The 24,713-nt window shown below is 39.8% G+C and overlaps 1 protein-coding gene and 1 pseudogene across 2 annotated transcripts in view; one reads left to right on the forward strand and one right to left on the reverse strand.

Moving 5' to 3' along the window:
- ZHX3 (zinc fingers and homeoboxes 3) overlaps nt 1-24,713 on the forward strand; it is a 99,268-nt gene that overhangs the window by 44,357 nt on the left and 30,198 nt on the right. The window lies entirely within an intron of this gene.
- Nucleotides 23,061-23,824, reverse strand: LOC308427434 (transmembrane protein 41B-like; annotated as a pseudogene). The gene has a single exon. The product of its transcript is annotated as a transmembrane protein 41B-like (transcript).

Consider the following 24,713-nt stretch of genomic DNA (forward strand, 5'->3'; position numbering starts at 1 on the left):
TTACTTTCATTGTTTGGATTAAAGGTGTGTACTAAGGACCTGTCTGCATTCTGGTCAGAGGGATTAAAGGAATGTCATTCCAGCTAGATCACACAGACTAGAATGACTTTGGATGTGACCCCTTGCCAGAGCAGCTATGTTGCTGGGTTAAAATTTCTTTATACTACACCACCTATAGGCTTATCTAAGAAATGAAGTAAATTCCCTCTCTTGCGTATGCGCTGTTGCTCTCCTTTGTTGCCTTCCTTTGGTCTTGGTATTTTCATTAAGAATGAATATTAGCAAATGATGTGTTCGTATCCATTGAAAGACTCATTCAGTTTTTCTCATTAAATTTTTGGGTTTGTACTGTGTTTATCTTGAGCTATCATCTGCTCTGGGCCAGTCCCCATCCATTTGGTTGTTTGAGTTCTTTTAAATCATTTAATTGTTTTTTTTTTTTTTTTCATTGAAAAAACTCAAGAGTTATCTTTGACAGAGTTCTTCATTTTTACTTTGTTTCTTAAAATAACTAATGTGCCTTTGTAAAAAGTTTGAAGTAACAGAATAGTTACAGATTAACCAAACAACAAAATCAATCTGATAATTCTTCATTAATGTTGGGTTTATTATGAAACTAGATTTTTTCTATTTTGATATAAATAATTTCCCCACCTTTCTCGTTAATTTTTCTTATTTATTCTCTCTCTTCTTTTTCCTGTGTCTGTCTCTACCCCCACCTTCATCTTATCAAAAATGCAGTCACACAGTCTTGAAACTCTAATTTTCATTTACTAGTGTATCAATGTGTCCAATAGCATAGCACCTCTGTGTACATGTGTCTGTTTTACTGTCTGTGTAGTATTCTATAGTCTAATGTGATCATAATTTATCTAGTTGGTCTTCTTGGTAGATGTTCTTCCTATTCCTCATGTTTTGTTTCACTAATATTATATAAAACATTTTCTTGCATGTTTGGATGTACAAGAATTATATAGGATAGATTACTAAACTTGAAATTGTGGATTAAAGGTAATAAATACAAGAGTTTTAAGACTTTGGACTCCTATAGTTGTATGCAAAATATTATATATACATACATACATACATACATACATACATACATACATACATATATATATATATATATATATATATATATATATATATATATATGGAGAGAGAGAGGCAGTTTCCTAGATCAAATTTACAAAAAGTCACTATTCCGTACCCCACAGTCAAAAAGACTATGAGCTGACAGTGTGAAATAATTTGCTTAAAGTCCATGGTGGAACTTAGATCAAAGCCCATGGTCCCTGACTCCAATGTGACAAAAAGAAAAAAGCTAAAATGGAATACAAATCAGTCTATCATGCTAGTCTCGGAAGGATTATGAGAGTACCACAGTGTTTCTTTTTCTTATAAAAAAAGAACCAACTCCCACTAATTGTCCTCTGGTGTGTACATGTGTACTTTGGAGTGTGGTATCCTCCTCCCTAAGTAAATAAATATTTAAATATATATAAATAAAATTAATTATTTATATATTAATATTATCTGGGCATGGTAGCACATGCCTCAGATCTCTGAGTTCCATGGCAGCCAGCTAACATAGAGTAACCCTGTCTCCAAACCATGCAAAATGATATACGAATTGATATAAAGTAGTAACAAAAGTGCTTCTTGTATGATGGTAGTGAGGAGAAATCATATCAATGAATCACTCAAGGGCTTAATTAAAAATTGTTATGAGTGTGTGTGTCTGTGTGTGTGTGAACAAAGCACCTGTGTGCATGCATGTGTGACATAGTATATATGTGGAGATCAGAGGACAACTTTGTGGAGCTGATTCTCTCCTCCTCTCCTCCTTCTTGTTTGTATATTTGTTAAGTGTGTGTGTTAAGAGTCCTTTTACTCACTGAACCATCTTGTTAGCCCATAACTTAGTTTTAAGGAGAGTGAGCAAGTTTGTCAGTGAGGGAGAAATAGTCCTGTAAAGGCCTCTAGCAGCATTTTTATAATCTCAAATCAGCTATCTCAACATATAAGAAAAAGTTAGCCAATGTATAGAGTAGAAATTAGTTTGACCAAGTGACAATTTTACATCAATAATATGTCAAATAATCCATCCCATGATATACACTAAGACAAATCCATTATCATCACTATGGATTTTGCCCCAAATGTGTAACTGTAGTAGTATATGTGATGGTTTGCATATACTTGGCCCAGGGAGTGGCACAATTAGAAGGTGTGGCCTTGTTGGAGTGTGTCACTCTGGGGCTAGGCTTGGAGACTCTCCTCCTAGCTGCCTGAGGATGCCCAGTCTGTGTTCCTGGCTTCCTTTGGATGAAGATGTAGAACTCTCAGCTCCTCCTGTACCATGCCTGCCTGGATGCTGCCATGCTCTCACCTTGATAATGGACTGAACCTCTGAACCTGTAAGCCAGCCCCAGTTAAATGTTGTCATGTATAAGATGTGCCTTGGTCATGGTGTCTGTTCATAGCAATAAAACCCTAACTAAGACAGTATAATAGTAAGAAAATGATAGGTACAACCAAACCAGTGAAATAGCCAACAAAATAACTGATAAATAAGTTCTTTTAGTGTCAAGAATATGAACAACAATGAAATAAATGGAGTTGTTAGATACTTCAGGAGACGGAAGAGAAATAACTAAATATCTTGGGATTCTGAGGAGTCTGGGACAAAAAAAGAATATTGGCAGGAAAAGCTGGTGCCATTTGAATATGGCTTTAGTTTAGTATTATGCCAATATCAGTGTCCAAGTTCTGGAAAATATAATATGTTATGTAAGATGCTAACATTGGTAAAGCTATATCAGCAATGTATAGAAAGTAAACTATTTCTGTAACTTTTCAAAAAGCTAAAATTTTATTAAAGTTTTTTTTAAAAAATATGAATCCTTATAAATTTCTATATTTTTGTCTTCTTTATCTTTTAAGTGAAAATCTATTATGAGGTTAGAAGAACTGTTTGTTCTTCAGTAGAAACTGGCTTAAAATATGAAAGAAAGTTTAGGATTGAATCCTTGTGAGTAACTGGGTAGATGCTACCAGTAACTTTCCATGGTTTAGGCTCATTTCCTAATACGTCTGATTTTCTAGACCCTTTTAAATGATATAGTAACAAAAAGCCATGCTCATGGGAAGTATCTCTGAACATTTTATAGAGCAAAGTGATCATGAACTTAGTCACTGTAAGACACTTTACTTGGGTCAGACATGGTAGTTTATGCCTTTATTCCTAGCACTTGTAGGCAGAGGCAGGCAGATCTCTATGATTTTGATTTTGGTCTATACAGTGAGTCCAGGACTTCCAGGGCTCTATAACATAGACAAACCCTATGTTTAAAAAACTGATACTGTATTTAAATGGGGAAGAAATTTCAAACTACATTTATATAAAATTATGGTTCCAAGATTTTAAACTGGTGCACATCCCAAGACTGTGTCTTCTGGAAGCAGTTGAAGTCCCTCCTTGGTCATTGGGAAACAGCCAAACTAAATCACTATATATAGAAAAATCAGAAAAGGCCAGGAGTTTTTATTATATTTAGATCATGGTCTAAAGGGAAAGCATACTGGGAGTCTGCATGAAGTCTTGGGTTTGGAGGGGAGGGCTCTATAAAAACATCTGGTTTATCTGTGAGAAGAGAGAAGTCAGGCCCAGGGCAGACATTCTTGCTTCGGTTAAGTTGAGCATGCTAGATATGCAAGTTAAAGATCTTAAGGAACTTTAAATTTGTTTCTGAGGCATCAGCCTAGCTCAGAATTCTATTTGCCAAAGACTCTGGGTGAGTAACATACCAGTGAGTCTCTGAGAAAGTCTCATAGTTGGTGGTCTAATTTGTCTCTGGAGCTTTGTTGTTTAGCTAGTTCTTCCCTACCTAGTTGTGAGTTGACCAATGTCACAACTAAACTAAAACTTGAACTAAAAGAAAACAATCAGATTTCTGAACTTAAGAAAGCTGAGCTAGACATACTTGGTTGGTTTGATGTTTTGTGAGCACTGTGTTAGGTCCTGATGATACAGCAGCAAGCACACTCACTAGAGTCCTGCCCTGACGGGGCTCACAGGCAGGGAAACTGTTCCTCCTAACTTGCATTAGCCAGCTCATGTGACTCAGAAGTGCCTTAACTAAATCACTCTGATGTCTATAGATGTGTGCTTTTATTTACTACTAAAATGAACTAGTGTTTTAAGTTTCTTGCAGCAGTTTTGAAAAGATAGTTTCACATATAGTTTGATTTATGTAATTTGGAGCCAACATTTTGTCCCTTTGATTATAAAACCAGCTCTTGTCCTGACTGCTCTCCTCAGGCTATGGTGTTGAAGATATTTTAGTAAGGCTTTGTGGGTTTGCTCAGTGCAGATGACAATCCAAAATGTGTTTACTAAGGCAGTATGGCCAGCTGGCAGCATCCAAAGGGAGCCAACTTTTTCTGTGGACATTTCTCTCTTCCTGAATTTAATCTCCTGGGTCACATTCCAAGCTGTAGCCTCAAAGCAGCGGACCAACTAGAGAAGTATTATCTAACCTGATTTCATACACTAAGAGCCTCTTCCAAGGCCCTTCTATCAGAGGCTTTTGACCTTTTTATTTAGTAGAGATATATCTTCAAACTTGAGTTGGAAAAAAATGTTATAAATGGTTAGTTTTCCTATACCAAGGTTATAGTCAAAGCTAGGCAATGAAGAACCTACTCTGTAATCCCAGCACCCCACAATTTAGAAGCTGAAGCAGCAGGAAAAAATAACAAGGATTCATTACTGGTTGACATCGTTAGTCTGCAGTCCAGCAGCATGTTTGAATGGATGTGCTTGTTCTTCCTAGTTAGTTTTTTAGGGCAAAGTCTATGCTCATCAGTTGAGCTTTGTCCCACTCCTCTTCTCAGCAGTGGATCTTACAGCCCTCCCTGCCTTGTTAGGCTCTCTCAGCCCATGCTGTGTCATCCTGCACATCCTAGTTCTTCAGTCACCATCCTCCCTGTGAAGTGCTCTTTGGTACATTTCACTCTTTTCTTCCTCTTGGGGTTTCTGAAACAGTTTCTTGTAGCCATCATTGACTTCAAACTCACTGTATAGCCTAGGCCTACCTTGAACTCATGCCTCTGCCCCCCAAGTGCTAGGATTGTAGGTATGTGCCACCATGCCTGACTCTGGTCTTCTTTACCCCATTAGGCTCGCCCTTGAGTTTTTCAAACATAGTGTAATACCTCTCCTGAAGCACACTCCATAGGCTGACAGGCGATGACCACGAATACTGGCATGATCGTCTCCTATCCCGAATTACCAACTCCCTAAGGTGACAGCTGTGTGTCTTCATCTGTCATCTGGTGCCCAGAATAGCTAAGTTCTTAACATCAGTGTTTAATGTTCTAGCTATTACCCAAACACTGTACCTTTATTTTTATTTGTCATAGTAATGCTATGAGAGTAACACAGCATTATTCTCGTTTCACAGATGAGGAAACGAAGCACAAAAAGGTTAAAGATTTTGCCCAAAGCTACGAAGGTAATAGTGAAGTTGGGATTGGAAGCCAGGCAAGACGTCAGTATACAGAGCTTTTAAGCACTACTTGAAATGTTTGTGGTAGCATAAATGCCTTATACTGAGTGACATATTGACATACAAAAGCTAGTGTTTTGTTGTGATAATTTTAAATCTCAGTTGAGGGTTTCTACCCCCCTTTGATCATTCAGTTTCAGGATACAAGATATAAAACTTTTATATTTATAACAAGCCTTAATCAGCACTAGAGCTGGGCAGGTATCTACCTGCTATGCTATTATGTCTACTTCCCTGCCAATAACCCCGAGATATGACTTACCATGTTCTGTCTGGGCCACTCACACTGGCCAGCCTTCATAGCCACTTCTCACAATTATTTATCCCATGGCTTCTCTCTCTCTTACCCTTGTGTATGGTCCTGCCTCTGACCCCAAACCCAGGAAACAAAATCCTGCCTACCTCTCTTCTGCTAAGCTATAGGCTGTAGGCATCTTTATTAACCAAGAGTATAAAATTAAGGAACAAGATAACATAGCATCACTTGGTATATGTGAAGATTTGCTCATCCCTGGGGGCAACCAGACTTTGGGGAACCAGTTTCTCATATTACAACACATAGCAGCAGACAAAATCTCAACAGTGTTTATGGAATGTTGCTTATGTGGTGAGCACTAGGTTGTATTATACATTACTTCACCCATCCTCACACAAAGCTCATGAGGTATACACAGTTGTTCTGTAGGTGAGGAAACTAAAGTTCAGAGGGATTGGAGTTGAACGTCTTGTGCTAGGCAACATTATTACAGTGTGGCCTAGTAAGATTTAACAGACGAATGAGGGATGAATGAAAACTATAGGAAAAGGGTATAAGAAGAGGGAAGGATGTACTGAGTGTCTCTCCCCCCCCCCCCTTTTTTTAAAGTATGGTCTTTTCTAACAGTTTTCAAAGTTGCTGTAAAGAAGTAAGACTATAATGGTGAGAAACCACACATCTACCAGTCTCACCCACTAATGTTTCTCTTCATGTACCTCCTACTCCCTATTTTCCAACCGTTTACCCATTGTGTTTTTGATGTGTCCCTCCCCTAGGTATTTATATGCCTGTCATGAAATAGAAGTCAGTGTTTGTTCATGGGTTTTACATACTAAGCTTATCTACAGGGAGAGCTGAACATGCCATGGCACATATATGAAGGTCAGAAAACTTATGGGAGATCTTGTTAGACAGAGAAAGGGCCCTTGTAATTGCTGGCTGCTTTGGCATCAGTTGACTATATTTTCTCATTCAGGTTGTGATTTTCCTGGTTCTGGTTATGACCAGTGATTTTCACTGTTTTGAACAGTGTCTTTATAACTCTGGGAGAATCCAGGTCTTAATTAATTTGCTGTTGAGTCACCATGTTTAGCAGTAGATTACAAACTCATTGGCTTGCTTAGTTCCTGTGGTACTGCTAGAGGATCCCACTCAGCATTATTGGTGGAATATTAAATAATAAGTTGCCCCAGGCCATGCTGCTGGTGCCTGTGTGTAAGGAGAGGAAGTCTCTGTCTCACTGGGATGAAGGGGACTTCTTGGGGCTTTGTAGAGAAAGGGAGGGTATTTCCCTAGACTGATTTATTTTCAGCTGGTTGAGGTATTCTGCTAGTTGGTGTTGGCAACTGGCCTGGTATTGTCAATAGTTTCTGTTCGGCTGCCTTCTGTTGCTAGGTTGGGGGTTGGGAAACATTGAGCCTGCCACCTTTTTCTGTTGTGTGATGGAGGGGGTATTATAACATGCCCAGCTGTACAATGTCCCTGTGTAGTTAACCATTCACCTTCTTTCCTGTCTTTCCAACATCCTTTGAGTGCTTCTTGTGCTATTCCCATTGTACTTACAGAGAGGTAGGTAAGAAGTGAGCTCGTGGGCTTATCCGTGTTGTCCAGCTCACGGCACTCACTGTTCCGTTTAGTCACTCATCTTTTGGACAATACGGTTGTTTTCATCAGTTACAACTTTAAACTTCCTAACATGGATGAGGGACTTCTGGGGGAGGCTTTCCAGAAGCCTTAGGGTCTGTAAAGCTTTCTTACCAGATAGACCCATGGGAGGCTTTCTTATCTGTCTTTCCCTGGCTTGGCTGTTTGATGTGTTTTTCATGTCTGCTTTAAAAGGACAGCCCTTTCTTTGGTTTTACACTTGCTGGATAATACAGTACGTTTTCATACCTCTAGCACAGTAAGACAAATAAACTGTAGTTCTGTAGAGAGTTTTCTTAGCTTTTTGATCAATGCCAAATCCCTGTTGATAGGGATTTTATTTTAAATTCAACTATGTAAACTGTACCCATCAGTTAACTGTAAGATACTTAATTTTTATGTGAGTATTTAAGTTTATGTACTGAAAAATATTCTTATTGAGTTTTTTACATTCTTTTCTTGCAAATGAAAGACTTGAGGTCACCTCAGTTCTTCCACAGTAAATATGCCTTTGAAAAATCAGAGTAATTCCTAACATTGGAAACCAGAGCCATTTTATGTAGTTACAATAGTAATTTTGCACAAATGATTTTAGGTTAAAATTGCACACTATTTATTCCCACCCGTTTCCTTTATTGGCTGTGACACACAGGAATTACGCTCATTGCTTAACTAACCTTTCTGACCTTTTGTTACTTGGCTATAAATTGACTTGGGTCTTTTGCAAAAAACACTGGGAGGGGGGATCTTTTTGTTAGAACCCAGCCAATTCCTGCTTCAGTGCAGAACAGTTTGTTCTCTTGAAGGAATGAGCCAGTTCAGTGAGCAGAAAAACACAGCCGTAAACTGGCATCAGCAGGACCTGCAAAGATGATTGCCCGTGTTCATTCCACAAAGGAAGGACTCATGAAAGAATGAGCTTTTGGGGAGAGAAATATGCTTTTGAGCTCCACTGACTTTAGGTAAATATAGTTGATTTTCTAGAGTGAGTTATGACCACATGAAAAGGGTTTTCTTCCTGTGCTCTGGTGGGCATGAACATTTTAACTATTTAAACAGGAGTTCAATGAAATTCTCTTCTGCTGTTCTGTTGTCCCCCATATACTTGGGCATGAAGATGTACAGTTCATCCGATCTGCCCATCAGGGTAGGAGCAGCTTCTGCCCTGCATACAGACACTTACTGATTGATGGCACCTTGGAAGGCTAAGTACTGGCCCACCCTCCAAAGGAGATACTGATGGCAGCCAGTGAAGAAAACATGGAATATTTTACACAATTGTGATGCAGATATAATAATAGAAAACACACAAGTCACAGTATTTGACAGAGTGAGTGACAGAAATGAGGGCATTTATAGGTACTTTTTAAAGCTTTTTGATCAGTGCTGTCCAGGACTGTTAGGAGACTGTTTAGGAGTTTGCCAGATGGGAAGGTCTAGGACTGCTCTTGTTGCTCAGCTTGTCCTGCAGTATACTCAAGAAGCATTCTTTCTTTAAGTGTAATGAGACACTCTGGGATTTAAGGGACTAGTAGAGCCATACTTGGGAAGGGAATGAAGCAGGCTGACAAGGGACCATGTAATATATATCTCATGGCAGGAAACAACCTAGAATATCTCCCGTGGGTAGTAGTGCTGTAGATATTCCAGAAATCAGGGATTGGCTTAGGCAGAACTGGGTGAGAAAAGGTATGTTTAGTGTAGAAAAGGAAGGTTGAACAAAACAAAGGAAGGGCCATGATACCAGGCTGAAGTGGTTTCTGCATGGAGTCAGGAGACACAGTAGATCTGTGTCCTGGGAAGTTAGATATGTTATAATTTAGAAGATCATATGGGGAGCATGGGTGCAGGTAGTGTAGGTCACTGAAGTCTCTGCAGCAAATAAGGAGAGGACATTACTCAGAGGTGACCTTGGTGGAGAAAGGAGGCTGGAGGCAAGAAGTCTCTTGAACTCTCAACATGCTGTCAAAGACTCATATACACCATCATGTCTAATGTAGTGGACTCAGTCCTGTTTCACTCAGATATTGTATCAGAGAAAGCTGAGGTTTGGGAGATTCGGTGTTTCTCCAAACCTAAGTAGTCTGTAAGAGGAAGCAGCCGAGTCAGAGCTGGAACCCATTTTATCTGTCTTCAAACGTAATGACATGCCTACTGTTGGGTAAGACTTGATGCAACTGAGCAATCCAGTGTTGAGCAAGACTCAAAATGTATACATATTTTTTTATGCGTCTATTTATGTGTTTGAGACAGAGCTATGTTCCTGACTGACCTAGAACTTCTTATGTTGACCAGGCTGGCCTAAAACTCTCAAACTTGCAGTGATTTTCCTGCCTCTGTTTCCACTTCTCTAGTGCTATGCTTACAGGCTTCACGATGTCCAGCCTTGTATAATACTTTCTAGGAGTTTACACTTATAAATAATCATCTACTAATGCTTAGATACTAGTACTAATGCTAATACAAATAACACTTTGAAAGTCTGAAAATCAGCATGATTTTTATCTCTTCAGATCTCCCCTTGTGTCAGAACTCTTTTGGGAAAAGTCTCAAACTGGCAAAAAATGAGTGTAAATAACTTAAAAATAATTAGATTGATTGCTTGAATTTAATACTATTATAATTTTGTTTTTTATAGGACCATATGTGTCATATATGCCACAGTGAGTATAGAGTTAGTGGACCACTTTCCAGAGTTTGGTTTTTCCTTCCACCACATGGCCTTTAGTTATCAAACTCAGATCATCAGGCTTGGTGCCAAGCACCCTTACCCACTGAGCCGTCTTACCAGGCCTAAAACATGCAAGTTTCAGTGTTGAGTGTATGTATAACAGTTTCCAAGAGAACAATAAACTTTGGCCTTCAGAAACTAAAGAACTGCTTAGGACTAAAGCGGATAGATGGGGCAGGGATCACTTTGATAAGTGTGTGATGGTTCAGAAAGACATTTTTCAGGTAACTGTATATAAAAGGGGATTATTATACAAGTTCAGCCTTAGTCAACCCTGAGACAAGTTAATATTTTCTGTTTATTTCATTCATCCTTCAGTCATGACAACATGCATTCCAGGGTTAGCTCCTAGGAAATAGACAGTAGAGGCAAATGTTGCTTCTCAAGACTGGGTAACCATTTCTGTTCTCAGTAAAATTCACAGCCATTTGGGACTGGATGCTCACAGTTTAGCATCAAGATTGTACTTGTAGTGACTGTCTTCTTAGCATTTCATTTCTCAATTTTTTTGCATGTTTCTCGAGTGGAGCAAGGGATAATGAATGTTGTGAAGATAGAAAATCTGAGTACAGAATATAAACTTAAGTATCTCAGTGCTCAGACTGTGTTACTGTGTGCCGTCACTGGGTCTCAGTGCTCAGACTGTGTTACATTATTGTGTGCCGTCACTGGGTCTCAGTGCTCAGACTGTGTTACATTATTGTGTGCCGTCACTGGGTCTTTGGGGAATTTAACACTTACTCTGGCAGATCTGCTGCTGTAGCACAGCCCCTGTCCAGTCTGAACTATATATTGGTCGGGGGAGGGGAGCCAGCTTTGCTTTCTCCTAGCGAATGATGGTATAGCAGGAGAGGCCATTATGCAACTGAGTATGCTTGCTAGCACTGCTGTAAACCCAGACAGCTAGGCTTCTGTGGTCCTTTGTCACTTGCTTCCTTGATGGCTATTAGGCTTGGCGCATAAGAGGACACTGAAAACAAGGAATTCTAATTGCAGCCTGACACTAGTTCACTGGAGCACATAGACCTGTATGCAAACAGTCCCAGCTCACATAGAGTAAAAGGCTTATGGTGTACTAGAGCTGAGATGACACAGCAAAGAGAAACCCACTGACCAAGCCTGAGGCACTGGTCATACCGTGTGTTCCTGATCAGTAACTTTGCATCTTTGTACTTCTACTATGAGAGCATGTTAATGCCTGTTCCATGTTTGAGTATTTCATGATAGTGTCAACACTAGATGTGGTGACTCGGGTAATGGATGTGCTTTTGCTATGCAGAGGCCTAGACCCAGAGGAAAGGCAAAGAGATGCCACTGCAAGGACTCTCTCACAAGTGCCTCAGATGTGGACTTCGACAAGATGAAGTACACAGCCAGTGAGAACCTGTGATGGGGGCTGAGTAGGAAAAACCCAGCCTAAGACCTACATAAGACAAGAACAGACTCTAGACCTGGGCAGCTTGGCAAGGTCAAACATTTTTCTTCCCCACATTGCTATGCAGTGAACATTTTGCAAATGTTCCTTTCTCCTCAATTTTCCTTTTCTCAACCTTTAAACCCCAGTTCTGCCTTTTTTGATTTTGCTGAGAAATACAGTCCAATTCCTCAAAATTCTTTCTTCAGCTCTTGGACAACAGCAGGCCAAGGATGAGATGTAGGGAAAGAAACTGGCTTGAGAAGATAAGGGTAGATTGCTCTAATAAGCATATCCCAGATCAATATTTCTCCAAACTGAGGGACACTCAAATCTCCCAAATAGGTGAGAATCTCAGATTGGTAACTTTCTTGTGGCATGTCTTTTCATACTTCCTTTTACTCAAAAGAGAAAAAAGAATGTTTGACCTTGCCAGCTGCCCAGGTAGGACAGAGACAGTGTTGGCTTCCTGAGATTTAGACTATCATATCAGCAAAGAACATATCACATTTAAATGTAGTTTATAACAGGAAAATGAAACCAGAATTCCAGATGTGACCAGGACAGTAGGTAGTTAGCACACACAGAAAATGTCATTGTTTGTTCTTGTCTAGATAGTAGTGACCTTGATTCCAGATAGCTACCCAATATTTCTCCTAACAATAGTGATCCCTTTACTGTAGAAATACTGGTATGTTCGTGGTTTTCTGTATTTCATGGAAGCAAAGGACACCCAACCCCACATGACTAGTGTTTTGTTTATGACCGAATCTCATGAAGTCCAGGCAATTGTGCTGTCTCCTGAGTTATACTATAAGCTTAAGCCAGTCTACCCAGATTCCCATTTCTACAGAACCTTGTCTTCCTTTCCTGGGATAATTGGACACTAGAAACATATTCTGAAGGTTAGGAGGCCTGCGATGACCTGAAGTAGGTTGAAGACAGTTGTTTTGTGAAATTGTTGAGGTGTGAGGGAGACACTGCCCACAAATCTGTTACATGGAGACCAGCATATGGTACAGTTCAAGACAGTTTTACCTTTTGTTCAGACAATTATTATGATAAAATTATCTTTTCCCATAGCATTAGCATGCTAGTGATAATTGACAACATAGTCAAAAGCCATTTTCGTATATACTCTTAGGGAAAGGGCTATAACATTCAAATCCCATCTAGTATTTGTTCAGAGAATTTCAAGTCAGTCCCATTGGGTGCAGTCACACCTACAGAACAGAGAGGAAGTCTACATGTCAGAGAAAGTGCTGACTCCTTTATTAAAGAGAGCAAAGGCCTTAAGGTCTATGAAACATTGATCTTCAACTTTATCAGTATCTAAACAAGGGTCAGAGGTCAGAGGCTGATCTGTCTGATGTTTAGGCATTAGCATCAGCAGAGGTCACTTAGCTACTAGAGGTACATGGAGCGTTTCCTCCTTCTGTTTGCTTCTTTGACTCCTCAGAATAGACACTTGTCTCAGGACTTGTCTCTGCGACAAAAACACTGGAGTATGTTTTCTTGTACTATTCATTCTTACAGGATTTTTGAGTTTTTTTCTTGCCAGCCAAAAGAACTGTGCTGTGATTTAAATCTATAAGCACTGGAATTCAAGATACCTGGCTTTGACTCCCAGCTGTTGCTTCTTGTTTGTGTGACCTAAGTCAAGTTACTTAGCTTTTGAAGCTTTAGCATTCCACTGTGTAAAGTTGTGTTGATATTTAATTCATGGCATTTTTGTAAGGCTCAAAACAAGTGAGAAAACAAATGTAAGGAAGTTGGAGAGGGCTTACAGTGATTTTGTTTAGTGAATAGTGATGGCAGTGGCTGCACCGTTTGAAGACAGGCACTTTGTTAGCTTGTGAGTTATTAATGATTTAAGGTCTAGGTGTACCCCACTCTGAGTGGGTGCTATACACTTGCTGTTGTTTTCTACAGACTGAGGCTTCTATTTTTTGGCCCTTCTTTTTTTGAGCTTCATATAATCTGTGAGTTGTTTCTTGGGTATTCAGAGCTTTCTGGGACTAGTATCCAATTATCAGTGACTGCTGAAATCTTGTTCTTAAGAAGGAGTCTAAGATATGCCAGTCCTTACCTTACCATTCTTAAGTGAGACCATTTGAAGGGAAGGATCTGACCATATCATCTGAGCCATCCACTGAAACAACCAGTTGATAGTGACTTACTGTCTGTGCCTTGCCTTCTGGAGAACATTATATGCATGGCCTTTGGCATGCATCTCACTGTACCTTTGCCTGGTTTCCTGACACAGAGTTCCAGAACAGGCTTCTACTCGAGTGTCCCCCAAGGAGGATTTACCTCTGAATAGGCATCAGTATTTATGATTATTAAGTAATAAACAGTACCACTCAAAGTACATTTCTCTCAATATTAGGACTCTAGGGCTCAAATTATGTATCAGATGGACAACTATGTACTTGTCTTTTTTACCATGTCTCTCCTCCCTCCTCCTTTTCTGCATCGGCAAATCATGTTTGTTCTCATTCTCATATGAAAAGGATTGGTCTCATTTTGAGCTCTAACCTTGGGTCTTGATTACTTAACTAAGTCATGGAACCCCACATGTTACCCCAGGATTAATTCAGTGGCTGTAATGCCAGCACAGAGTTCAGGGCTGGGTATGATCCAGAAACCCCAGAAAGTTTGGAAGGAGCTTGGGAGGAGAAAACAGCAACAAACAAAATAAAAACAGCAACAAAAGTCCTCAGTCTTGTAACAGCCCTACCCTCAAAGTCAGCCTTTCTTCCCACCTACATGTGGGGGGAAGTGAAGCCTGGGGCTGTTGTTTTGTTACCCCAGATTAGGGAAGCCACCCTTAGGATAGACTAACAAAGTAGAAGCCTTTGTTTTTTTAAGCACAGAATGCCTAAGTCAAACTGAAGCCTCCCAACACTGAACTTTGTTTCACATGTGTGTCAGAACCCTCCTTTATTGAGAGCCATCTTAAACTGGGTTTCTTACTTGCAACTTGGAATGGTGTTTGGTGGATATAGAACCTTCCATTTTTAATACATCAGTGACTCTGACCATAAAAAAAGGAGCCTAGGAACTTGGGGCTCTACCTTTGCAAGGCACAGTCAGTCTGGGTGAACACAATTTTGCAAAATAATGACTTGCCTGTATAATTTGATCCTTTTCAAGTCTTACCTTTATTGTTTTACTATGAGACAAGATTTCATTCTTAGCCTTTAAACATGTGGCAGTCCTCCTGCTTCAGTCTTCTAAGAGTTGGGATTATAGGCACAGTTGACTTTATTTGCATTGTTGCTTTGATTGATTAAATATAAACTTAGGTAAACCAACAAAGTTACAGGCTTTTTGTCATGTGTTTTTCACAGTGGACAAAGGTTAATGGCATTATGTAAGTTTCTACCAAAAAAAGTTCATTATTTATAGTCTACTGGTATTTGGTATTCTCCATCAGTAAGTCTTAGCTTTCCCCCCCTCTTTGGGAAAAACACAGCTTCCTCCCTCCCCCAACAGAGCCGAGGCTGCCAGCACGTGCAGCAGTGATCTAGTTGAGCTCTACTCATTGAACCCTGCTAATAAGTCTGAGGAAATACGTATAGGACAGCCTTGAACTCTCTTCCAGCTTGTCTAAAACAAAACAGAAAAACCTCACCAACTCTATTTCATGTCAGCAGTGACAAAGGCTTGCTGAGCTCCACAGTGCCCTGGCCTATGTTCTGCTTCTAGAATGCCAGCTAAAAGTTCAGGCTGAGTGGCCAGCTGGTGGTGGAGCACCTATTCTAAGACTGGGCAGTTCCTTTCTTGTGACACTGGAGTCAGAAACAAGATGGGCATGCTGCCAGCTATTGAAGCAGTGACCTACTTTTACAGTACTCGGTCGGGTTTCTCTTTTCTCTCGGGAGGCCGTACTCTCACATCTTCCCAGTGCTCAGCAAGCCACTTCCCCAGCTAAACCCTTTAGCTTGGTATTCTTCAGTTTGAAAGACAGTGAGAGCTATTTCTTCACCTCACTTGGAGGGTAGAAGACACTTTATCAATATAAAATAGAGAGATAGGAAAAGGATTAGCCAAAGGAAGAACAAAATAGTTCACCCAGACAGAAGATGGTGTTTGGTTTATAGGTCCAGGATTTTGTTCTTGAAATCCTAATCACACATACCAGCTGCTGGCTTAGCTTGGCCACCAAACTTTGCTTGCACTGATAGAGTAGTGTGATAGAGGCAGCGTGATAAAACTTTAGAGTTTGCTCAGACAAACCTTGCAGAGGAAGAACACTATGGTTGAGAGTTTGAGATGGTGTTACAGTACAGAAGAAGCAGGGATGGGTCTGAGATGAGGCTGTTGGCACTGAGAAGGTGTCAGAAAAATTCCTGTCAAATTTTCCAGCCACACTCTGTGCTTGCAGCCATTCTCTATTCCTGCCTGGCTCACTGTTGTGGATCGAGAGCATGTTTTTCATATTGTTTGTCCCTTATGTATATAATGTCCTAGTAGCAGGTTTGTGTGCTCCAGGCCCTGCTCTTATGCCTCCTCAAGGAGATGGCAGGATATGGGGAGGTGTGTTGTGTGGTTCCATTCTCCCAGAGATGACTGAGCTGTTTTGTAAGCCTAGGGCCTTTTACACCTAGAACGAAGTATATTCCTCTCTCCTGTCTACACAAATCCTTCTCATTCACTGAGCCCTGTTCTCACAGGATGTGAACTCTGCCTGGTGTCTTGAGGGACACTTGCTAACTGTTCTCTAGTATTCCCATTGCCTTTTCCTTTTAAGTTAGCTCACAGAACTATGGGTTTCTATTTTTACCTGCGTCTGTCTGTCCCTCTCAGTGAAACTATGAGACTCATTTAGAACATATCATCTTCTTGGCAAGGTGAATCACATGCAAGAAGGATGAATATCGTGAAAATGAACTTGCTTGCCATCTGGTACCAAGATGACAAAAGATATGGAGAGGACTTTAAAAGATTCTTTGTAGGGTGTAGAGAGATGGCTTAGCAGTTAAAAGTGGTTACTGCTCTTCCAGAAGATCTGGGTTCAATTTCCCGTACCCACATGTCTCTTTACAACCTGGAACTCCAGTTCCAGGGGGGATACAACACCCTCTTTTAGCCTCCATTGGTAACAGGTGTGCATGTGACAGTACACATTCATACTTGCAGACAAAACACTCAAACATTCAAAATAAAAATAAATAAATCTCTTTGAAAATAAAAGATTTTTAAAGTTCTCATTTATTTTAAGAAAGAGTCTATTTATGTAGCTCAGAGGGATTTTGAATGGATAATTTCTTTAGGCTCAGTCTCCCAGTGGCTAGCTTTACAGGCATGTACCACTTCATCCAGCTGGCAGAAGGTTCTCGACTTGTTTCTGGCTGGATACTTCTTGAATTCAAAAAGAGAGATGAAAGCAAAAGTAAAAATGATAAGAGCAAAAGAATGATACAGCTTATGAAGAGCAAACACGGCCTGATAGTGTCTGGGATGCAGAGAGTAGTGAGCAGCATAGTTATATGTCAGTTTGAGTCATCGGGGAAGAGGGACTCTGGGTTAAGAAAATGCTCCCATGTGATTAGCTTAAAGGCAAGCATTTTCTTAGTGATTGATGTAGGAGAGTCCAGCACACTGTGGGTAGTGCCACCCATGGACAGGTCCTTGATAACATAAGAAAGCAGGTTAAGCAAGCCATGAGAAATAAGCTAGTTAGCAGCACTCCTTCATGGCCTCTGCTTCAGTCCTGCCTTGTTTGAATTCCTGCCTTGGCTTCCCTTAGTGATGGACTGTTACCTGGAAGTGTAAAATTACATAAACCCTTTTGTTCCCAAACTGGTTTTGGTCATGGTGTTTTATCACAACAATAAAAACCCTAAGACAGAAATTGGTACCATGTTTTAGGATATCACAATATGTATATCCTGATCTTAGTTTTTTTTAGGACAATTGTGATAGTAGTAAGGAAGGGCTGTGTGTAGCATTATACCATAACAGAACAGGGGCATGCTGTTTCCTTACTTTTGTACATGATAGATACACTCCAAAAATGCTGTCAGATTCATATTATTTGGCAGATGGTATTACCATGCCTAAACACGAAATGCTTGCATGCCAACTTTGGTATAACTGATGTACCAAAGTCTGAATTCAGCATTCAAAGGGTTATTGGTTGATACCAGTGCTTACTAAGTGTGGGAGTTGAAGTTACCTGTATGGTAATCCCTTGTTCTAAAGGGAGTGCATAGTATATGCCTGATAGTAGAATATATAGTAATAAATGACTCCTATAGTAACTTTGTACATTTGTCTAAGTTTTGTCATGATTTGGATCTCAGATATTGAGAAGTACGATTTCAAGAATGTGCTTGATTGAAGGACAGTTATGTACACCAGAGGGTGCTGTGCTTCAATGTTCATACCTTCTTTTTTGTTTCTTATGGTTGTTTGTTAGAAGTTTTGAAGAGTGGCCAGTTGAGAATTGGCTCTCAACAAAGGACTGCCTGAACACACCCTTCTCTTTTGCTACTTTCCAGCCTAATGAAGGGGTTCAGAAATGCTACACGCCACACTCCCTGGGTCTGTCTTACTGTATTCTAGTTCTTAACTGTTGGGTTCTTTGTTAACCTAGACAACTTTGTTTTTTTGTTTTTTGTTTAATGTTGCAGCTTAAGTACTTTTCAATATTCTGTCTTTAGTGGAAATGGAGACCATCTGGTTACTGTTGTCTGTGTAATAACAATGATTGAAAATGGTTATTAAGTCACTCTTCAGCCTTTTCTCTTGTCTAGGCAAAGTTGTCTCTGTTCCTCTGACTATGACCCATAAATCTCATTTTCTAGTCCTTTAATCATGTTGGTGGCTTTCTGTGGAAACTACATCAAAGGCTCATTTCAGTGCCTCTATTCTGGTAGGGTCTGGTCATCAGTATTTAATGAATATGGAATGTGGTTTTAGCCATTTTGTTTCTGTGGCTAGTCCCCATGTTTCCAGGCCAGTTCCAGTCTTCTGATCATTAGGGGCTATTTTCTCTATCTCTTCATTGTGATACATTAGAAATACTTTTGATTAAAATGTTGATTGGATTAAAATGTTAATTGAATCAGTCTAGCTGTTGGTTAATAGATATTTTCAGCCTAACCCGTTTGAGATCCTTTTCTGTCTGGTTGTGACTTTTATATTATGAGAAGCTAATCCTTTCCTGTATTTTAGTAATTGTTGGCTCCACAGCTGTGAGTGTATACTGTGTGCTCAACTGCTAGAGACAGAGGAGGTTAAGAAAGAGGAGGAGGAGGAGGAGGAGGAGAAAATGTAGGGCTTGATTTCAAGGAGCTTGTAATCTGGAAGGAAAGCTAGGCATATATTTAAAAGTTGTAATGGATAATTTAAGGGGAGTGGAATTTTGGAAGCCTTCACTGAAAATGTGCTATTTGAACTGGTGAAGTTCGGTGCTAGTGCAGGTGAAGGCAGAGAGAGAGGGGCTAGCACTTTCAGGAAGCAGGGGACTTAAGTGTAGCCAGGCATGGGTGGAACTTTCCTGAATAATAGTAAGTTATAGAACCCACATGATCTGTGATTCTATGACAGACCTTAGAAAAGACAGATTTGCAGAAATAGGGAAAAGATCAGTGGTTTGCAGTGGGAGGAAAGGATAAATAGATAGAACACAACATGATACTGTAATAGTGAATAAATACAGTCAATTTTCCCAAACTCATAGAGTATGCCCTAGTGTAAACTGTGGGGTCTATGTGATCATTAAATATAGAAAATGCATTGTTCAGGTAGAGGGTATTCATAATTCTGTATGCATCACATGGATGGGGACAGGATACATGAGAAACCATTTGCTGTCTCCTTAATTTTGCTGTGAATCTACAGCTCTAAGGTTGAGGTTAGGGCTCAATGGTAGAGTACTTTCTTAGCATGTGGTGAAGCCCTGGGCTCAGTTCCCAGCACTGAAAAACAGAGTCATGGTGCACACATCTGTAATTCCAGACCTCAGAAGATGGAGGCAGGAACACGAGGAGTCTAAAGTCATCTTTGACTGTTTACTGACACAAGGCCATCTTAGGCTATATGAGAGCCTGTCTGGGGGAAAAAAACAAGCAAAATAGATCTGGACATAGTGACACATACCTGCAATCTAGCACTGATGCAGGGGAGTTGCAAGTTCCTGATATGCGTAGTAAGATTCTGTCTGAAAAAAAGGGGGAGGAAGAGGCAGAAGGGAAGAAGGAAAGAGGGGCAGAAGGAAGGGAGGAAAGAAGGGAGGGAGGGAGGGAAGGAAAGAAAGAAAATAGCTAGAACAGGAAGAAAAAAGGAAAACGCCTAAGTAAGTTCCTATTAATAATATATTTTATGGGTCAGAGAGATATCTCAGGAAGGGACAATGCTTGTCACACAGCCTGAAAGTCTAACCCTAACCCTGGCACCCCTGGTGGGAAGGCAGTGCTCAGTCTAAAGTGGTGTTCCATCTCCTGCAGGAGCACCCTGCTCTTCATGCAGCATTCCTTTTACACATTTGTGCATATATAATGTATTCAGACATGTATATACAACAGGAAGTAATTTATATATTTTATTTGACCAGATCTAGTAATTTATTAATGTTTTAACATGTAATTGATATATATACTTGGCAATATTTTATACTTACAGAACTCATGTGCCTACTAGACACTCATAATGTAGCCAGAGTTCTGTAAGTATAAAATATTGCCAAGTATAGTACAAAGGATAAAATATCTAAAAAGCTCCCTGAGTTCTGCAGTGGTAGGCAAGCAAAAAGGGAAGAGAACTCAGAACCAGATGATCCCACAGTGCCTCAGCTGTTTCCCACACTGCCTGTGGCTCCAGTTCAAGGCATCTAGGGTAGTGCTGCCCAGTACAAATATAGTGCAAGCCATACATGTGGTTTTAAATGTTCTAGCAGTCTCACTGGAAAACAAAACAAATAAAGCATTATTTAATTTATTTAAAATATCATTTCATTGTATATTCAATATTAAAATTGTTAAATAAAACAAATTCTTGGAGTAAAATAGAGAGCTCAGAAATTAACTGATATATTATACATAGTCAATCTTTGATCAGTTCTTTTTAGTGAAAAATGGACATCCTTTTAACAAATGGTGCTGGGAAAACTAGATATCCCTGGACCCTTACAACATACGGAAAAAATGAATGCAGTGTAGATCAAAGACCAAATTTAAAAATTAAAACTATAATACATTGAAGAAGTCATAGGGGGCAAAATCTGTATTGCATTAGATTAGATAATGATTTCTTATCTATGATACTGGAAGGATGGCCAATTATACTGAAAGGTGATTAGATCAATTGAACTATGTCAAAATTTTGAGTTCTGCTTATCAAGGGACACATTCAAGAGTGAAAAGTGAGTTCATGGTATGAGGTGCTGTGCCCTAGGCGTGGTGGGCTGTGCCCTGGACTGTGAACCACAGCAAGCCCTTTCTTCAGTGTCTTTGTGAGGAACTTTGTCACAGTAATTAGACAAGTAGATAATCCATGTTCTCAAGTTGTTTTGGTCACAAGCTTTTTTTGTCAGAAATGATAAATCCAACTAATACAGCACATAAGGGAAAGAACAGAGCAGGGTGCGTGGTGTGGGAGTAACATGGAGATCTGCTTGGACATCTGGACAGTGGTCTGAATGATTGTATCCCCCAAACCTATGCACTGAAATCCTAATCCCCAGGGTAAGATGAGGTGAGGAAGTGTAGTTTTTGGAAAGCCATCAGACCTTGGAGAAAGAAGCCTAGTAAGTAGTATTGGTGCACTTTAAAAAGAGGCCCAAAACATTCTTCTTTTGACTCTTCGCTATATGAGGCCACAATGAGATGTTGACTGACTGAGAAAATAGGTCTTCAGCAGAGAGTGTCTCCAGCAAGCCAATCTTGAAGGTTCCAGAGATGAGAGAAATTTATTCCTATTTATAACCCACTTGTTCTATGGCAGTTGGTTGCAGTAGCCCAAACAAACTATAACAGACAATGGGAGGTGAAGATCCAGGCTCTAAAATATGGAGCTCAGATGTTTTTCTTTTCTTTTATTTCTTAAACAATAGGTACCAAGGTCAGAGAGAAACCTATCAGTTGAGATTGGAAATGATAGAGCTAGTGCTTTGGAAGCACTTGGTTATAGAAGACTCCAAGTCCTGACCTTGGTGAGATTGCACAAGGGTGGGTCTTCACCTTCCTGAGTCCTAAGGGTCCTTAATGGCTTTTGAGACTCAAATAAAAGCTGCAGGAGAGCTGTTGGGAAGAGCTACTCGACCCCTCACCTAGAAGCAAGTTGTTTGATCAAAACGGGAAGAGGGAGTGGTACCTACAGTGAGCCAAAGGCTGGGCAAGGACTGTGGCTAGCTAGCTGGCTCTGTTGAAGAGAGGAGGATGGGAGGAGGCCATTTAATGGAATGTTTTCTGGGTTTTCTTGGAGTTAAGTAGTATCTTAAATAAAGTCAGATGATTTTTTTTTTCTTAAAGGTTAATATAGAAACAATAACAAATCAATACATTCCCATAAAATGGCCCTTTTATTAAAGGTAGGTAACTTTGCCAGATTTGTAAGGCAGACATACGATACAATTTTTTTTTGCATGAAAGGTAATTACAATTCTTTAATGAGAAGACAAAACTATGAGGCAAATTTTACAGTAATTGGAACAAATAAACTAGACTTGATCACTAATTTCCTACTGTTGTTTCAGTATAAAATCATTAATGTCTAAAAAGTATATGCTTCAAGTATTTACTTCTAGAACCCTTTTGAGATAATAAAGACACTGTTTCAAAATATCATTATCTTAATATACATTATCAACACCGATATGATACAGATATATAATTCTCCTTTTCTATATGTATGGTGGAAATACTATAAAACCTAGAAAAAGGATGAAAACAGACTGGCCAGAATTCAAATTATCAGACCAATCCATGATATAGATTTCTAAGGAAAACTTAAATAACCCATCCTCGCTACATTCACTACCTGTGGGAAGTGCTGTCTGAAAAGAGAAGGAAAATGAAAAATCATTTTTGCTTCAGGTATTCAGTTTGTGCTCTGAAGTCTTATTCTAATTTCATGGTTCCTTATTTTGCTTTAATATAGAGTGTCTTGTGATGTCTCAAACTAGCAATACTCTGGCCTTAGCCTCCTGAGAAGCTGGAGTTATAAGTATGTTCCACTGTACCCGGGTTCATTATTTTAGTCATTAGTCAGACATAAAAGAGAAAAACACTTTAAATGAATCATTTAGAGTAAGAATTCCAAACCAAGCCATGATGAATGATGTCTCAGAGCCAATCCTGTGACAGTAATGTGTAAGGATCTCTCACTTCTCATAGCATACCAATTTCTGTTCTCCCTTGCCACATATATGCATCATCATCTATCTCATGGGATAGTTTACTTTAAATGAAGAAGTGATTTCAAACTTCTGCTTTAGTTTTTTTTTGTTTGTTTGTTTTGTTTCATTTTTTGGAAGATGGCTGGCAGAATAGAAAGAAGAGCCAAAGTCATCTGAGGAAATACGGAATAAATACAGAAACAGAGTTGTTCCTGTCTTAATTGCTACAAAAGAGGGTGGTGCAACACCTAGAAAAGTGCCAATAAAAAACACTTTCAATGGCACAGTTTTCACAGGAGATGTAATATTAATAAATTAATTAGGCAAAAACGGTGTGATTCTCAAAAATATAATGTAGTTAATAAGGTGTTCTCTAGGGCCCTCTACCTGCTGTGAGCATTTCATTGCCTTCTCTGTTAGGTATTTGTGTACAACAGGTCTTCCAGCTAAGTAGGGGAGCGTGTAGCAGAATGAGACACCAAGTCCAGAGCACAAACAAACAAGGGATAAGGCAAGTGGGAAGGGATAAAGAACCCCAGAGAGGATACCAAGGAATATGGAACCTGGGATAGCAAACGTTTGCAAAATAAGCAACCGATACTTGCACATAAAAGGTGTCCGTGTATTTGGAGCCTTTTCCTAGAGCCTTGGCATCATCCATCTCTCTCAGAACCTTCATATTCACTCTCTTCCTCACTAAGCTGAGGAAAATTTTTGTATGCCAGGAACATAACAAATGCTTCATATGAGAAATGGACACCAGTATAAGGAATGATGTTCTTGTCGATCCAGCTTCTGCACAAGGCTTTTCTTTCAGATGACCTTTGTTCCTGGTGCAGTGCAACCCTGTGTCCCCCATTGCCTGGTACCCTGCTGGTGTCAAATGCAGCATCTTAGCCTGTGATCACTCAGCCACGATATCAAATTTTAAAAATGGTTTATGTTTTGTGTGTTTGAGAATGTCTGCATGCTCACCACATACATGCCTGATAATGAGGAATCTAGATGCTAGAGTAGATCCCCTGGAACTAAAGTTACATTATAGGCAATGTAACATACATGCCATGCCGGTGTTGGGAACCAAAGCAAGGTCCTCTGTTAGAGCAACCAGTGCTCTTATCCACTGAGCCATCTCCTCAGCCCCTCACATAAAAATTTAAAACAGAATTCAGAAAACTTCTTAGAAACTATTTCTTTTTCTGAGGCAGGGTACCATTGTATATCTCTGACTAGCCTCAAAATTGTAGTTCTCCTGCCTGTGTCCAAGTTTTAGGGTTACAAGTCAAGCTACCATGCCCAGTAGAAACTTGGTTGAGAAAGTTAACTGACCCAGACACTAACCCAAGAGTCTTACTGAGTGAGTATGGGTGAGTATATATGTGTGTATCTGTCCAAATAATTGTGTTGAATGAGTGTCTGTATGCGTTTATGCATGTGCCCATATGTACATGTAGGACAGTGGTTGAGATGGGAATAGGCAAAAATGTATGATTCATTTCTGATTTAAAGGTGATTTAAATAAACAGTTATTGAAGTCTTAGATTTTGTACCTTTCTTAGAAAAAGATTACTGTTGCTGTGATGAAACACCATGACCAAATGCAATTTGGAGAGGAAAGCGTTTGCTTGGCTCAAACTTCCACATTGTAGTCCACCACTGAAGGAAGTCTGGGCAGGAACTCAAACAGGGCAGGAACCTGGAAACAGGAGTTAATGCAGAGACCCTGGAGGGGTGCTGCTTACTACTGG

This window comes from Micromys minutus, assembly GCF_963924665.1.
Source record: "Micromys minutus genome assembly, chromosome: 11".
Classification (NCBI taxonomy): Eukaryota; Metazoa; Chordata; class Mammalia; order Rodentia; family Muridae; genus Micromys; species Micromys minutus.